The sequence below is a fragment of the Mustela erminea genome, chromosome 11 (assembly GCF_009829155.1).
Source record: "Mustela erminea isolate mMusErm1 chromosome 11, mMusErm1.Pri, whole genome shotgun sequence".
In the NCBI taxonomy this organism is placed as follows: Eukaryota; Metazoa; Chordata; class Mammalia; order Carnivora; family Mustelidae; genus Mustela; species Mustela erminea.
Window position 1 is genome coordinate 1,852,979 of NC_045624.1, and position 16,181 is coordinate 1,869,159.

At 42.2% G+C, this 16,181-nt stretch overlaps 1 long non-coding RNA gene across 1 annotated transcript in view; it reads left to right on the forward strand.

Annotated features, from left to right (window-relative positions):
- The first annotated feature begins 963 nt into the window (after nucleotides 1–963).
- Nucleotides 964–16,181, forward strand: part of LOC116568935 — a 53,827-nt gene continuing 38,609 nt past the window's right edge. The window contains exons 1-2 of the long non-coding RNA XR_004276787.1: nucleotides 964–1,196; nucleotides 2,876–2,931. This is a non-coding gene — a long non-coding RNA (uncharacterized LOC116568935). The remainder of the gene's footprint in view (nucleotides 1,197–2,875; nucleotides 2,932–16,181) is intronic.

Consider the following 16,181-nt stretch of genomic DNA (forward strand, 5'->3'; position numbering starts at 1 on the left):
AGGACCCTCCCCGCGGCCCCTCGCTCCCTGCTCGCTCCGGCAGCTCCCGCACCGACCCCGACCCCGACCCGCGGCCTCCGCGCCGCTAGCCGTTGCCCAGCAACCCGGTGCGCATGCTCAACCGCCGCGCCCCGCCCCTCGCGGCGCCCAGCTCGGGGCCACAGCGCGCATGCTCGGCGGCTCGGCCCGGGTCCGGGCGCTCCCACGCGGCGCGCGCTCGCCGCCCCACCCCGCGCAGGCCGCCGCGCGCTCGCTCGCGCCCTGGGTGGACGTCCCCGTGCCGCGGGCACCTGGGGTCTCGGCCCCCCCTCCGAGCGCCGTTACCTCGGTCCGTTCCGGGCGCGTGTGCACCTGTCGGCTCTCGCGTGCTCAGATCGCGGCGGGACCCCTGCCGCGGGCACCTGCGGGGCGCCGCCTCCCCCGCGGGGCCCGGCCTGCCCCCGCCGGCGCCTCCGGGTGTTGCCCCGCGTTCCGCGTCCTGCTCCCGTGGGCGCGGGCCGTTCGGACGGGCGTTTTCACGGCCCCGGCGGGACGTGGCGCGCCGTGCGTGGGGCGCAGAGGGAGTCGCGTGCGGGCGGCGGTGGGCGCCCGAGCGCCGCGGGGTCCCCAGGACCCGAGCCGACTGGAGCACTTTCGGGGGCCGCGCGGGAGCTCGGCCGGCCGCTGTGCCCCGCTCCCCGCCCCGAGCTGGCGGCCGGCGGGACGCGGCGGGAGACCCCGGCCGGGCCTTCGGGGGCCGCCTGGCGCCGCGCGGGGCCTCCTGCGGGCCTTGAGTGTGTGTCCGCGGACCCGCCGGGGCCTGTTCGCTCGTGGCCTGCAACCCGCCGCCCGTGGCTTCCCTGCGCTGGAGGACGGCGGCCCCAGAGCGGGGGTCCACGTTCCGTCTGCCCCCTTAGCCGTTGGTCTGGTCCCCGACACCCCGTCCTGGCCAGAAGCAGAGATTAGTAGACGTTCGTCTTTTTTTTTTGAGTGAAGTGACTCAATTGTGTTATTTAGTGTTGGGACGGTTACTGAAATCCAGTTCGGCTGGAAGTATAAAGAAGACAGAGAAATGCAACAGTCCCCCTCCCCCGCCCCTTTATACTTCTAAGGAAGTTACCAGCTTGAGTAGAAATTGGTCATTGGTCATTCAAAGACCTTGAAGTGGAAGTGTCTGACATGACTTCGGAGTCAATAGTCTTCTACTCTGAAGCAAGGTTACTTGAAGCTCCGCTTCTCCTAACGGTTTTCATAGTGGAATTCAATGTCCTAAGCCGGCCAGTCCTGTCTGGAAGTTTTTAAAAGACAGACTAAAAGCAAACTAAATTTTTTTTGAGAAACCAAATTAAGTTCATAATTAATTTTAAGTTATTTAAACTTTTCTAACAAATGTTGTACTCTCGATTTATGTTGCAGTGGTAATGGGTCTAGAATGCAAGTAGGGTCTCTGTGGACCTGAGAGTTTTTCATTCTGTGACTGTTAGGACTGTGCCGAGGACACGGTGAGAAAGCTTTGGGTTTAGATAGGTAGATCTGAGTTCAGATCTAGTCTGACTCCTTAGGGGTCTGAATTTGGGAAGTTACTTCATTTTCCGAAACGATGGGTCCCTTATACATAAAGGGGACATTTTCTACTTCTCTTGTCAACATCTGCCCGCCCTTTAGCAATAGCCCTGGGGACTCATCAGTTCTAGGATGGAACCTATGACCAGCCTGAGCTACTCAGAAATCAGTGTCCTGGTCTGGGCATGTGACCTAACGGGGCCACTCAGGTGAATTTAGTATTTTTGTGGGACCAACTGGAAAATTCTTGTAATTCTTCCTACTGACATAGAAACAAGAGAAGACAAGAAACTACAGCTGTGCCAGCTGTCCTGTCATCCCAACGTGAGAGCTGGTGCTGTGGGGCCAAGGTGTGAGCTGTAGAAGAGAATCACACAGGAAACCGCCCAGATTGGGACAGGGACCAAGCCCTGGCAACATAGCTAATGCCATGAAGCCAGCCCTACTCAGTGTTTTTACCTCCCCATGTGGCTGGGGTTCCCGTATGCTTCAGCCAGCTTGGGGCTGGTTTTCTGTTACTTGTGACAGGCATAATTTGAATGATAAGTGGGTGTACTGTTAACCACCTGATGCCTGTGGTTAGATTAAAAACCGTCTTATGGGGGCACCTGGGTGGCTTGGTGGGTTAAGCCTCTGCCTTCAGCTCAGGTCATGGTCTCAGGGTCCTGGGATCCAGCCCTGCCTGGGGCTCTCTGCTCTGCGGGGAGCCTGCTTCCCTCCCCCCAACCCCCTGCCTGCTTTTCTACCTGCTTGTGATCTCTGTCAAATAAATAAATAAAATCTTTTAAAAAACCCCATCTTATGTGTATGAAGTGCTTAGTACAGTGCCTGCTACTCTCTGTACCCATTTTAAGGTATCTCTCTTCAACTCCATAAAGTTCTAAGAAAACTCCCCATTAAAAATACCCCCTTCCCTCTGAGTGTCTAAAATCTCTCAACAGTTTTACCCCCAGCACGTTTTCCATCCAGAAGATGTTGGTCTTTCTTGTCAGCTACGTAGACTATTTCTGTGCAGGCTTTTGCTTGGAAATTCAAGCTTGTGATTAAGACTCCGTAATTCTTGAGAAGATCAGAGCTGACATGGTTGATGTTGGAAGAAGATGCCGTGGGGAGCGCGTCCCTTATCCTTCCTCCAGATGGTATGTTCTGTTCTTGGTCTCACTCCCCAGAAGTGCTCTTGATGATGTATTAGTGTGACGGCATTATGGTTTCGTTCGTCTAAAGATGGGCCTAAGGTACTGCACATCGGTAGACTATGTTTGCATTTTCTAAAAGCCCGGTGGCGTGCTGTTGTGTGCTTTGCAAAAGCACTCATGTGACTCATTTATTTTAGGGTTTCAAGACGCGAATGGAATGTTCTGGGAATGATCTGAAGAAGACAAGACACAGGTAAGGGTGTACGTAGAGGACCAGAGGTGTTTGGTTGCTCTGTTCAGTCACACAGAGAAGGGAGAGGAAGTGCCTGGGGTGAATGGCCCGCACGCCTGTGCTCCGCCATGTCTAAGCCGTGGTGCCCGGTGCCATATGAGAGAGATGCGCGTGTAAACGTTGTGATGAGAAAGGAGATGATGCCTGTGCATCTCGGAGAAGGGGGTCCAAGGGTGGGAAGGCCTGGCTATTGAAGCGGGACACATGGATGCAGAGGGGAATCTTATTCTGTATCCTGCATAGGAGAAAATTAGAGAACATGTCCAAATTCTAGAACGACAGCTGGAGTTTGCCGGTTGACAGTGAGGTTTTTCCACAGTGACCCTAGAGACCAATCGCTGGGAACATATGGATCTTTGGTACATCGTGTCCACAGGTGCACGTGTGCCCCCTCCGTGGGCTCCACTAGACACTGCGTGGATCAGAACGGTTCGACCGGTTCAGCGCCCTCCCTTTCTCCTCCTTTCTGTCTCAGCGCTCCCACGCTTCTTTGTGATCCACAAAATGCTCTAATCCGACACAAGCCGCATTCTGTTCCTGCCTCGCTCCGCCCAGTTCTTCACCTTGAAAACAAGTGGAAGGAGCAGAAGTCTGCGGCACAGAGCCCATCTTCTTCCTTAATTTAATTGTCATTGAAAACAAGTTTCCTGCACTTCATTTCTCTTAATCTTTAGTATTGTCTTTAATTTTCTACTAACACTTCTAGATTTATTACTGATTTCTATCAGTAAACTTGCCTCCACCCCAGGGCTTTCTTCCGCACCCCCCAGATAACTCAAGTCCTTTTCTGTATTTTGTGGTGGATGAGGGTCAGCCATTTGGGGGGCGATCTGCCATCTCTCCTCCGCCCACAGCAGTGATCCCTGTAGAGACTCAGGGATATGGTAGGAGTCCCTAAAATATTTTCTTTCCTAGAGATTATACTAGATTTTATTTTTAATAAAGAAAGAGAAAGAGCTTAGGACGAGTTGTTTTAACTCCTCTGGCAAAATGTATACTTTTTTTTTTTTTTAAATCTCTAACAAGAGGTATGATGATTATGTCATTCCTGTTCACATTACAGTAGAGTGGTGAAATAACACTGATGAAAATATCTTGAGCACCGGAGAAATAAGGCAGAATTATCTTATTTCAGTTCTTTGTCTATAAACTCATGGGTGTAACAAAAGAGCTCTGTTAAAAACTCATTTTCTGAATAGAAAATGGAGCAAATTCATTCTTTGTTGTTGAATCCAATAGAGTTAGAAGCAATTTATCACTTTGGTAAAGAACAGTGTCTTGTTATGATCTAAAAACTGACATGATAAAGATATTCATGTTAAAAATGCTGTTGATCACCATGTACCAGACATTAAAAAAGTCTTGTCAGAAGCAATTAGTACATATTCATTGTATCAAAGGACTTTGATTGGGTAATATGAACCTATTTCAGACATTTGTGATTTTTCTGCCCTAACTGAAAGTTTTAGGAGGTGTGTAAAAGCAGAAAAAACTCCAGGTTACTAGTACAGTCTCTACAATAACCTGGGACTCAGTGCATGCTGGTTGCCAACTGCTGCTGCTAAAGCATGTTTCTCTAACTTAAATTGGTTTGTGTGCTAGTATGTTTCATAGAGAAGGAGCTATTTCCTGAATAACCAAGGTAAATTTTTTAATTAAATAGTTTTTATTTAAAGACATTTACTGATAAATTATGCAGACCGTATAGGGAGTTCTCATTCCGTATAAGGTCAGAATTTCCCTGATACCAAGACCAGATAAAGATAAAAGATTACAGACCAATATCCTCATGAGCACAGATCCAAATTCCTTAATAAAATATTGCAAATAAAACTCAACAATGTATAAAAAGAATTATGTACCATGACCAAGTGGTACTTATCCTAGATGTACAAGACTTAGTTAACATTCAGAAATCAGTTAATGTAACCCATAACATCAACAGGCTAAAGAAGAAAGTTCATATGACCATATCAATAGATACAGAAAAAGTACTTGAGATAATTCAATACTCATTCTCAATAAAAACTCTCAGCACATAAGAAATGGAGGGGAACTCCTCAACTTAGAAAGAATACTGCAAAAACATCATATTTAATGGTGAAACTCTAGTTGATTTACCCCTCTGTCAAGGCAAGAAGGTCCGTTCTTACCACCTATTCAACTTCATATCGAAAGTCCTAGCTAATGCAATATGACAAGAAAAGGAAATAAAAGTATACAGATTGGGAAGGAAGAAATAAAATTATATTTGTTGATCAATGACACGGTTATATAGAACATCCCAAAGAATTGGCAAAAAAACCCCACACTCAACTTAGAACTAATAAACAATTATAATAAAGTTCCAGGATATAAAAGCGAACCACTCTTTGTTGTTGAGTTTCAGTCTTTGTATATTCTGGATATAAAACCTTTATCATAGATGCGATTTGCAAATATTTTCTCTCATTCTATGGGATATCTTTTCACTCTCTTGATAGTCTTTTTTGATCCATAAACGTTTTTCATTTCAATTGTGTCCAATTTATCTGTTTTCTTTTGTTGCCTGTGTTCTTGGTATATCTGGGAAATCATTGCCAAATTCAATATTATGAAGGTTTTACCATATGTTTTCTTCTACAAGTCTTATAGTTTTAGCTCTTATAATTCAATCTTTCATCCATTTGAAGTTAATTTTTGTGTATGATGTAAAGCAGGGGTCCTGCTTCATTCATTTGTGGATATCTGTTTTTCCCAGCACAATTTTTTCAAAACTATTCCTTTCCCATTAAATGGTCTTGGCACTTCTGTCAAAAAACAATTAAACAAGCAAGTGAAAGTTTAGTTTAGGCTCTCAATTCTATCCACTGATCTGTGTGTCTATCCTTATGCTGATACCATACAGTTTTGATACTGTAGTTTGTAATAAGTTTTGAAATTGTGAAGTGTGAGATCTCCAACTTTGCTTTTCTTTTTCAAGATTGTTTTAGCTATTCTGGATTCCTTGAAATTCCCAGTGCATTTTAGAATGTATTTTTCCATTTCTACAAAAATGTTATTGGGATTTTGATAGGGGATTCATCACACTGAGTCTGTGTATCACTTGAGGTAGTACTTAATTATATTAGATCTTCCAGTAGTACTAAACCTTAATAGTATTATCATCTTTTTCTTTCTTTTCTATTTATTTATTTATATTATTTTTTACTGTGTTATGTTAGTTATCATACAATACATCATTTGTTTTTGATGTAATGTTCCAAGATTCATTGTTTACATGTAACACCCAGTGCTCCATGTACTACATGCCCTCCTTAATACTCACCACTGGGCTCACCCATCCTCCTACTGCCTCTTCTCTGAAAACCTCAGTTTGTTTCTTGGAGTCCACAGTTTCTCATGGTTCATCTCCTGCTCTGGCCCCGCCTTCACTTTGCCTTTCTTTCTCCTAATATCCTCCATGTTATTCCTTGTGTTACACAAGTAAGTGAAACTGTATAATTGACTTTCTCTGCTTGACTCATTTCACTCAGCATAATCTCCAGTCCTATCCATGTTGATACAAAATGTTGGTGTTCATCCCTTCTGATGGCTGAGTAATATTCCATTGTATATATGGACCACATCTTTATCCATTTGTCTGTTGAAGAGCATCTAGGCTCTTTCCATAGTTTGGCTATTGTGGACATTGCTGCTATGAACATTGCTGTACATATGGCCCTTCTTTTCACTATGTCTGTATCTTTGGGGTAAATACCTAGTAGTGCAATTGCCGGGTCATAGGGTAGCACTATTTTTAATTTTTTTGAGGAACCTCCACACTGTTTTCCCAAGTGGCTGTACCACCTTGCATTCCCACCAACAGTGTAAGAGGTCCCCTTTCTTCACATCCACTCTAACATTTGTTGTTCCCTGCCTTGTTAGTTTTTGCCATTCTAACTGGTGTAAGGTGGTATCTCAATGTGGTTTGGATTTGAATTTCCCTGATGGCTAATGATGATGAACATTTTCAGAAAAATAAACATTGTTAAAATGTCTATGCTGCCCAGAGCAATCTTACTTTCAGTGCTATCCTTATCAAAATACCATTGGCATTTTTCAAAGTGCTGGAACAACCAATCCTGAAATTTGTATGGAACCAGAAAAGACCCTGAATCATCAAGGAAATGTTGAAAAAGAAAAGCAAAGCAGGAGGCATCACGTTGCCTGATTTCAAGCTTTATTACAAAGCTGTGATCACCAGGACAGCATGGTACTGGCATAAAAACAGACACATAGACCTATGGATCAGAATAGAGAGCCTAGATATGGACCCTCAACTCTTTGGTCAAATAATCTTCAACAAAGCAGGAAAAAATATCCAATGGAAAAAAGACAATCTCTTCAAAAAATGGTGCTGGGAAAATTGGACAACTATGTATAGAAGAATGAAACTCTACCATTCTCTCACACCACACACAAAGATAAACTCAAAATGGATGAAATACCACAACATGAGACAGGAATCCATCAAAATCCTAGAGGAGCACATAGACAGTAACTTCTTCAACATCAGCCACAGCAAATTCTTTCAAGACACATCTCCAAAGGCAAGGGAATCCAAAGTGAAAAATGAACTTTTGGGACTTCTTCAAGATAAAAAGCTTTTGCACAGCAAAGGAAACCGTCAATAAAACAAAGAGGCAACCCATGGAATGGGAGAAGATATTTGCAAATGTCATTACAGACAAAGGGGTGGTATCCAAGATCTATAAAGAACTTCTCAAACTCAACACCCAAAAAACACATAATCAAGTAAAAAAATGGGCAGAAGGCATGAATAGACACTTCTCCAATGAAGACATCTAAATGGCTAGCAGACGCATGAAAAAATGTTCATCAACATTAGTACTATCATCTTAAGAATATTATACCTTCCAGTTCTTGAACACAAGACATCTTTCCATTTATTTCGGTCTTTAAAAATTTCCTTCAGCAACATTTGTAGTTTTCAGTAGACAAGTCTTGCACCTCCTTGGTTAAACTTATTCCTAAATATTTTCTTCATTTTGATGTTATCATAAATAGAATTTTTTTCTTTTTAAAAACTTATTATCATGTTCAGTTAGCCAATATATAGTACATCATTTAGGTGTAGTGTTCAGTGATTCATTAGTTGGGCATAATACCCACTGCTCATCACAACATATGCCCTCCTTAATACTCATCACCTGGTTACCCGATTTCCCAACCACCCCCCCTTCTGTAACCCTCAGTTTGTTCTCGGAGTCCAGAGTCTCTCATGGTTTGTCTCCCTCTCATATTTCTTCCATTCAGATTTCCCTTCCTTCCACTATGGTCTGTGCACTATTACTTATGTTCCATATAAGCATTGTGGTCTGAAAATATGCAGAGAATAATTTCAGTCTTCTCGTATTGGTTGAGATCTGATTTGTGATCCAGTATGTGATCTATTCTGGAGAAAGTTCCATGTGCAGTCGAGAAGAATGAGTATTCTATTGTTTTAGGATGGAATGTTGTATATATCTACAAAGTCCATGTGGCCCAATTATCATTCAGAGCTCTTGTTTCTTTGCTGATCTTCTCCTTAGATGATCTGTCCATTGCTGTGAACGGACTGTTGAAGTCTCCTACTATTAATGTACTATTTTCACTATGTTTGTTTATTTTAGTTATTAATTGGTTTATATAATTGAACCCATGTTGGGGACGTAGATATTTACAACTGTTAGATTTTTCTTGTTGGATAAGTATGCTATTAAGTATGCTATATTGTTACTCTACATCTCTTACTACAGTCTTTGGTTTAAAATCTAATTTGTCTGATATGCGGATTGCTACTCCAGTTTTCTTTTGAGGTCCATTAGTTTGATAAATGGTTTTCCATCCCCTGACTTTCAATCTGGAGTTGTCTTTGGGTTCAAAATGAGTCTCTTATAAACAATATATGGATGGGTCCTGCTTTTTTATCCAATCCGAAACCCTGGGCCTTTTGATGGAAGCATTCAGCCCATTTAAATTCAGAGTAACTATTGAAAAACATGAATTTAGTGCCATTGTATTGCCTGCAGAGCCCCCATTTCTGTAGATTTTGTTTCTTTCTGGTCTGCATGACTCTCAGGGTTTCTCTTTGCTTACAGAATTCCCCTTAATATTTCTTGCAGGACTGGCTTTGTGGTCACATGTTCTTTTAGTTTCTGCCTGTCTTAGAAGCTCTTTATCTCTGCATCCATTCTGAATGACAGCCTTGCCAGATAAAGTGTTCCTGGCTGCATGTTCTTCCCATTTAGTACCCTAGATATGTTTTGCCAGCCCTTTCTGGCTTGCCAGGTCTCTGTGGACAGGTCTGATGTTATTCTGATGTTCCTCCCTCCATATGTAAGGAACATCCTCCCCCTGGCTACTCTCAGGATAGTTTCTTTGGTTGTAAAATTTGTAAGCTTCACTATTACATATGAGGGTGTTGGTCTATTTTTATTGATTTTGGGAGGGGTCTTCTCTGCCTCTTGGACTTGAATGCTTGTTTCCTTCCCCAGATTAGGGAAGTTGTCAGTTATGATTTGCTCAAATATACCTCGTAGCCTTCTCTTTCTCTCCACCCACTCATGGATTCCAGGAGTTCTGACATTAGAATGTTTCATGGCATCATTAATCTTTCCAACATGTGCTACTAGCTGCCTATCTCTGTTCCTCAATTTCCTTCCTTTCCATCAGCTTATCTTCTAGAACACTGATTCTCTCTTCTGCCTCGTTTACCTTGGCTATAAGAGTATTCTCATTCATAGAATTTTTAAAATTTCACCTGGTTAGATCTCATTTCTGCCCTTAGAAATTCTATGTTGTCACTAATGCTTTTTTCAAGCCTAGCTATTGACTTTATGATTTCTATCCTGAATTCTATCTCTGACATCTTGTTTATATCTATATCCATTAGTTCTGTGGCAGGGGACATTGTTTCTGGTTCTTTTCTTTGTTGAGAGTTCCTCCTCCTAGTCATTCTGTTGAGGGATGGTTGAGCAAGTGAGCAGAGTCCAAAATATCAATCATGACCCAAGAAAGATACACCTAGCAAAATCTGGAGTGGTCAGAAGCCACCACCAAAAAGCAAGGCCAAAATGAAACACAAGCATAAAATCAAATAATTAAAAAAAAAAAAAAAGAAAGAAAGAAAAAAAATGGGGATGGGGACCTATGATCTCTGTGAGGGCAAAGCAGGATGTTCCAGTTGTTCCTGGGTGTATTTTGGTCCGTGTGTTAGAGGACAGACACTACATCCCCAAATTTCAAGGAATGTAAAACTTACATATATATACATGTGAAGATAAAATTGAAGAGAGTGAGGACTAAAATGAGGCATGTATCTATGAAACATATAGGTGTGAAAAAATACAAGTTAAAAAGCAACCAGGAAATAAAAGTTGATACAATAAACATCTAGTTGAAATGAGATTAAGGTAAAAGGAGAAAAACAGAGAAAAAGAAAAGGAGAATTATATCTGAAAAAAATAAAAAATATCTGAATTATATCTGGCTCCAGTCAACACCTGGAGCTCAATGTACTATTTTCTTTTGGCCTTGGGATCTTACAGTTTTGTGAGAGCCATAGGACTGTTTTCCAGCTGTTCTTCCAGCCCGTCTTCTGGGGGAGGGGCCTGCCATGCTATTTCTCAGGTAACCCTGCCTGGACAGTGTTGCTCTGCCCCTTCTTGGGGGAATGGGCTTAGTGGGAACTGATTCTGTGTGCTTTTGTTTCCTGGAGGCTTTCCATGCCTCTTCCAAGGATCAGAGCAAAAATGGCCCACACCCCAAACCTATGGCCCAGAGCAGAAAAAAACGCAGTCTTCTCTCTTTGATAAGCCCTCAAGAACAATCTCCACTTCTGTATGCTACCACAGTCTCCCATAGTGCGTGTCCACAGCATCTCTTTCAGAGGTAGTCCCAGGGGCCTGGGAGTGCCATTGCCCTTTTTTATTTCAAAACTTCAAGTGGCTACAGGCTCGTGTGCACACCAGCAGCTCTTGGATCATGTCTGGGTGCTGCCCTAAAGCCCCTTCTGGGCGGCTATCACTCTGCAAGTTTTTGCCCGGTTGTGGGTGTGGGTTCCAGACTTTTTCAGGCTGCTCAGGAAAAGAGCAATTATCCACAGGCCTGGCTCAGAGTTTATAGTGATCTGAGCCGAGAGTCCCCTCCTGGCTTGCTGACCATAACCTGCTACCTGGCTCCTCTGCTAGGGCACTTTACCAGTTCAAGCAACCCCTTTTGCTCTGTGGTTCCTTGTATCCTGAGACCACAATGCCCTACCTAGAATTCTGCCTTTTCATTTCCTGAGGCCCTTTCAGAGAGGGATGTCTCTCACTAGAGCAGATTTCTAGGGCTCTGATTTTGCACTCCAGTGTTATACCACTTTCCAGGAGTCAGTTTAGGGAGGCTCCCCCCCCCTTTTTTTTTATCTTCTGATATCTCCCCAACAGATTCATGACTCCACATGTCCTGCCTTGCAAAAACAGTCACTTTTCTGCTTGTAGATATCCAGATATATAGTCTTTTATCTCAGGATGATTTTGTGGGTGTTCAAAATGTTTTGTTAGATATCCAGCTAAATTCAGGGAATGAGTTGAAATGGGTTCCCTACTCCTCCACCATCTTGCCTCTCCTGGAATTATTTTCTTAATTTCCTTATCAGATGTTTCATTGCTAGTGTCTCTTTCACTTAAAAAAAAAAAAGATTTATTTATTTTAGAGAGAAAGAAAGGGTAGAATGAATGGGGGAAGGGGCAGAGGGGGAAAATATACAAGGAGACTCCTAGTGAGTGTGGAGCCCAACGTGGGGCTTGATCCCATGAGCTATGGGGTCAGGACCTGAGCTGAAACCAAGAATCAGTTGCTTAATCAACTGAGCCACTCAGGTACCCCTATCCTTCACTTCTGAAGTGTAATTTCATTAGATACAGAATTCTAGGTTACTGGGGTTTTTTTCTTTCAACACTTTAAATAATTACTCTACTTTCTTCTTGTTTGCATGATTTCTGAAGTACAGTCTGGTGTCATTCTTAATCTTCTGTAAGGAAGGTGATTTTCTTCAGCTTCCTTCAAGATACTCTCTTTTTCTTTGTTTCTGCAGTTGGTATATGACATGCCTTGGCACACAGTTTTTGGTATTTATCTTGCTTGATGTTCTCTGAGACTCTTGGATCTGTGGTTTGATATCTTTCATTAATTTTAGAAAATTCTTAGCCATTACTACTCCAAATATTTCTTATACACCTCTCTTTCTTCCTGTATTCTCATTACAAGTATGTTAAATCTTTTGTAATTGCCACAGATTTCTTGGATATTCTCTTCCATTTTTTTTTTCATTACTTTTTCTGTTTGAGCACAAGGTTTGGAAGCTTTTATTGACACATCTTCAGGATCACTGATTTCCTTGCCCATCAAGGCACTCTTTATTTATGCCACAGTGTTGTTGATTTCTAGCATTTCCTTGTGGATCTTTCTTAGAGTTTCCATCTCTCTGTTCGTTCACTTTTCCTCCTGGACTATCTTAGCCATAGTTTTTAAAAAATTTTTTCATTTGATAATTCCAGAGGTCTCTGTCATATTTGAGTCTGATTTTAATGCTTGCTTTGTCTCTTCAGACAGTGTTCTTGCTTTTGTTTTTGCCCTCCCCCTCCCTTTTTGCATCTCTTTTTTGTTGTTGAAAGCCAGACATATGTATTGGGTAATAAGAACTGAGGCAAATAGGCCTCTAATGAGAGCTGTACTTTTATCTGGAAAGTAGTTGTGCTGTGTTTAATCTTCACTGTACTTGTAGGTGTCAAAGCTTGCATTTCCTCCAGTGTTCTTACTGGGAGCACCTCCACTGTTCTTGGGTATCCCTTGAGACTCCTTTTTAAATAGATGCTGTGCCTCCATTATCAGCTCACTGAGTTGTGACCCACTTTGATGATACTGGAGCTCTGCGGATGGGGGCAAGGTGTTGGGGAGGAGAAGCATTCTATAATATTATGATTGAATCCTTATTCCTTTAATGGACTAATATCCTTGGGTTGTGACTTTTACAGAGTCCCTCAGTCCTTTTCCCCTCCCATTATGTGAGACAGGAAAACAAGCAGGGTCTCAGTCTAGGTCACACAGATTCCAACAAGAATGCGTCGCCTGAGGGCAGATCCCTAGAGCAGAGTGACGAGAAGAGAATGCTCTGGCTTTATTTCAGAATGCCTACTTACCTCTCTCACTGCCACAAACACTAGGGGACTTTTGTGAAATATTCACTGAGAGAACCTGGTCAGGCCTCCTGTAGGTAAAACTCATGAAAGTGTGGTGGCCCCATAAGATGGCATCTGCTGTGTGTTGTTTTTTTTTTTTTTTTTAAATTTTTATTTATTTATTTATAATAAACATATAATGTATTTTTATCCCCAGGGGTACAGGTCTGTGAATCACTATGTTTTACACACTTCACAGCACTCACCATAGCACATATCCTCCCCAATGTCCATAACCCCACCCCCCTCTCCCAACCCCCTCCCCCCAGCAACTGTCAGTTTGTTTTGTGAGATTAAGAGTCACTTATGGTTTGTCTCCCTCCCAATCCCATCTTGTTTCATTTATTCTCCTACCCCCTTAACCCCCCCCCCCATGTTGCATCTCCACTTCCTCATATCAGGGAGATCGTATGATAGTTGTCTTTCTCCGATTGACTTATTTCACTCAGCATGATACCCTCTAGTTCCATCCACGTCATCGCAAATGGCAAGATTTCATTTCTTTTGATGGCTGCATAGTATTCCATAGTGTATATATACCACATCTTCTTGATCCATTCATCTGTTGATGGACATCTAGGTTCTTTCCATAGTTTGGCTATTGTGGACATTGCTGCTATAAACATTCGGGTGCACATGCCCCTTCGGATAACTACGTTTGTATCTTTAGGGTAAATACCCAGTAGTGCAATTGCTGGGTCATAGGGTAGTTCTATTTTCAACTTTTTGAGGAACTTCCATGCTGTTTTCCAGAGTGGTTGCACCAGCTTGCATTTCCACCAACAGTGTAGGAGGGTTCCTCTTTCTCCGCATCCTCACCAGCATCTATCATTTCCTGACTTGTTGATTTTAGCCATTCTGACTGGTGTGAGGTGATATCTCATTGTGGTTTTGATTTGTATTTCCCTGATGCCGAGTGATATGGAGCACTTTTTCATGTGTCTGTTGGCCATCTGGATGTCTTCTTAGCAGAAATGTCTGTTCATGTCTTCTTCCCATTTCTTGATTGGATTATTTGTTCTTTGGTTGTTGAGTTTGCTAAGTTCTTTATAGATTTTGGACACTAGCCCTTTATCTGATGCATCGTTTGCAAATATCTTCTCCCATTCTGTCAGTTGTCTTTTGGTTTTGTTAACTGTTTCCTTGGCTGTGCAAAAGCTTTTGATCTTGATGAAATCCCAGTAGTTCATTTTTGCCCTTGCTTCCCTTGCCTTTGGCAATGTTCCTAGGAAGATGTTGCTGCGGCTGAGGTCGAAGAGGTTTCTCCCTGTGTTCTCCTCAAGGATTTTGATGGATTCCTGTCTCACATTGAGGTCCTTCATCCATTTTGAGTCTATTTTCATGTGTGGTGTAAGGAAATGTTCCTATTTCATTTTTCTGCATGTGGCTGTCCAATTTTCCCAACACCATTTATTGAAGAGGCTGTATTTTTTCCATTGGACATTCCTCCCTGCTTTGTAGAAGATTAGTTAACCATAGAGTTGAGGGTCTATTTCTGGGCTCTCTATTCTGTTCCATTGATCTATGTGTCTGTTTTTGTGCCAGTACCATGCTGTCTTGATGATGACAGCTTTGTAATAGAGTCTGAAGTCCAGAATTGTGATGCCACCAACTTTGGCTTTCTTTTTCAATATTCCTTTGGCTATTCAAGATCTTTTATGGTTCCATATAAATTTTAGGATTATTTGTTCCATTTCTTTGAAAAAAAAAAGGATGGTATTTTGATAGGGATTGCATTAAATGTGTAGATTGCTTTAGGTAGCATAGACATTTTCACAATATTTGTTCTTCCAATCCAGGAGCATGGTACATTTTCCCATTTCTTTGTGTTTTCCTCAATTTCTTTCATGAGTACTTTATAGTTTTCTGAGTATAGATTCTGTGCCTCTTTGGTTAGGTTTATTCCTAGGTATCTTATAGTTTTGGGTGCAACTGTAAATGGGATTGACTCCTTAATTTCTCTTTCTTCTGTCTTGTTGTTGGTGTAAAGAAATGCAACCGATTTCTGTGCATTGATTTTATATCCTGACACTTTACTGAATTCCTGTACAAGTTCTAGCAGTTTTGGAGTGGAGTCTTTTGGGCTTCCCACATATAGTATCATGTCATCTGCTAAGAGTGATAGTTTGACTTCTTCTTTGCTGATTTGAATGCCTTTAATTTCCTTTTGTTGTCTGATTGCTGAGGCTAGGACTTCTAGTACTATGTTGAATAGCAGTGGTGATAATGGACATCCCTGCCGTGTTCCTGACCTTGGCAGAAAAGCTTTCAGTTTTTCTCCATTGGGAGTGACATTTGTGGTGGGTTTTTCATAGATGGCTTTGATAATATTGAGGTATGTGATCTCTCTCCCTACACTTTGAAGAGTTTTGATCAGGACGGGATGCTATACTTTGTCAACTGCTTTTTCAGCATCTATTGAGAGTATCATATGGTTCTTGTTCTTTCTTTTATCAATGTGTTGTATCACATTGACTGATTTGCAGATGTTGAACCAACCTTGCAGCCTTGGAATAAATCCCACTTGGTCGTGGTGAATAATCCTTTTAATGTACTGTTGAATCCTATTGACTAGTATTTTGGTGAGAATTTTTGCATCTGTGTTCATCAAGGATATTGGTCTGTAGTTCTTTTATTTGATGGGATCCTTGTCTGGTTTTGGGATCAAGGTGATGCTGGCCTCATAAAATGAGTTTGGAAGTTTTCCTTCCATTTCTATTTTTTGGAACAGTCAGGAGAATAGGAATTAGTTCTTCTTTAAATGTTTGGTAGAATCTCCCCGGGAAGCCGTCTGGCCCCAGGCTTTTGTTTGTTTGGAGATTTTTGATGACTGTTTCGATCTCCTTACTGGTTATGGGTCTGTTTAGGTTTTCTATTTCTTCCTGGTTCAGTTTTGGTAGTTTATATGTCTCTAGGGATGCATCCATTTCTTCCAGATTGTCAAATTTGTTGGTATAGAGTTGC